Genomic DNA, 2,176 nt, shown 5'->3' with positions numbered 1-2,176 from the left:
AGTTTGCCATGATTTAATAGCAGATATTCCTGGCTTTGAGTGAACTCTGCAATATCCCTGTGCGACAGGATAAATGATCGTCTACCACTATTAATTTTAGGTCATAATGTCTGAAATGCCGCTTCAAAAATAAATGCAGTATTTTCACTTTATTTGGTCAGGTAAATACTAAACTATTTTGTCATAATAACTTTACAACACTGTGTTTCACCTTGTCTTGCCTTGACTGCTGAAGGTAATAGGGAGCATTTTATTATGTCCATAAATTGAGTCAATTGACTTATCCTTATATCCTGTTTCCTGAACTTAACGAGAGATTCTGCATCATTAGGGAAACACACCATCCTGCAGCAGGATCAAAAGCAAAGGAAGCCTGAGAATAAGTCATTTTGATTTCAGGGAATGTTCGCCAGGCAAACTTTCAATATTCTGGCAGAAGTAAAACAAACAACTGGCTTTGCAAAGTGTGCTTTGCTTGGGGCTGTGCTTACGCTGGAGACTTCCCAGAAGGGTGCACACATACTTTTAAAAAATCACTCTCTCTGAATATGAGGCACTTGTAATGAATCTGCAGATTAGGTGGCTTAACCTAACTATCAAAGAACACAAATCACATGATTAAATATTTCTTGCCAAGAAACTTTTACAAAGATTTTCACGATCATAGCTTTTAAAATGAAGACCAAGGGTCACAATCATATTCTCAAATTAGAGCTCACTGTGAGAAACGAATGTTCATGGTAAAACCAAGCTATTTTGAAAACTACGGAATTTTAGTTCCTTTGTTTTGGTTCTGGTTTTTGTTTGTTTTCTTTCTTAGGTTCCCTGACCCCAATGTGTTACCTAGTGCGTGGCTCAGTAAATAGTTGTGTTGTGGCATTGTATTAACCGTGACAACTGCAAAGGCAGCAGGGACTTCTATATTGCAATCATAGAAGGATCTGGACCCAACCTACAAATACCAATGGCCGTGGTGATAAATAATACTGATTGTAAATACTAATAACTGTCATAGTTTGAAATCTGTGCTATACTGAAATCCCACCTTAGATCACTTCATTTAAATCTCACAAAATTTCTATAAGTGAGGTACTATTATTACTACCATCTTACAGATGAGTAAACTATAGCTCGGAGAAGTTAAATAACTTGCTCTGGGCCATGTAGCTCATAAGTGATGCCTGGTTCGAAAGCCTGAGCCCTAAACCCCATGCTGTACTGGGAAGCTAGAGTTCACGTTTTGCTGGCCATCATCCAGAGCAGCTCCCCCGCCAGAAGACACAAACAGCTGGAGGTGGTGGCTGATAAGAAATAGGCTATGGTCCTACAAGCGCCAAAGAGCTGGTGACAAAGGGCAAGGCTGAGCCGAGCAGGTTGGCCTCCTGTCTGAGCTGATTTTGCTTAGTAGAGACCACACACCCAGCAGTTATATTTTGAGTCCACTTCTTCCCTGAGCTGCTCCCAGCTCCTGGAACCACATGGGAACTCTTCCCCAAGGGCCATGGAGCTTTAGTCCTCTCTCATCACATTTTTAAATTCTCAGATTGTCCCTCAAATCCCTAGACCAAAAATTTTTAAGATCTCCAGTTTCATTATAGCTAACATAACTAGATAGAATAACTGCTATCTAAACTATTACCCAAAACAGTTAGGTGCTGAAGATTCAACTCAATTGCCTGTGAGACTGGGAAACCCTCAGGCAGTTCCACTGAACAGCAAGCCCAAGAGCAGCAATACTGAAGCCAACAACATAGAAAGCAGGCTATCTGTACGTAGCCAAGTAAATTGAAGAACTGAGTGATCAGCAGTGAATTTAATATTGTGGAGCATCAAGGTACATAATTATTCCTAGTCCCCACTATACGAGAGTAAAAGAAAGAATTAACTAGCATTTTGTTGGAGTCACTGAAAACAAATGAAAAGTTACAAGGGGAAATATGTCTGTAAGGAGCCCAGATGCAAATTATTAGCTAACGTCCAAGAATAACAGTATCTGATCCCTGCCACTTGCTCCTCTCCCCCCTCTTCTTCACTGCTCTCTAGCCACAAGGGATCACTTTCTGTTTCCACCTAATGGCCCTTCCCAAGCTCGCTCCTTACTTGGACAACTCTTATTATACCTGCAGGTGCAAATAACAGAAACCCAAACTCACCTGGCTCATGCAATGAGAAACAT

This window comes from Fukomys damarensis, unplaced genomic scaffold, assembly GCF_012274545.1.
Source record: "Fukomys damarensis isolate Sample0158 unplaced genomic scaffold, DMR_v1.0_HiC HiC_scaffold_26, whole genome shotgun sequence".
Lineage (NCBI taxonomy): Eukaryota > Metazoa > Chordata > Mammalia > Rodentia > Bathyergidae > Fukomys > Fukomys damarensis.
Note: the sequence above shows the minus strand (reverse complement) of the source record.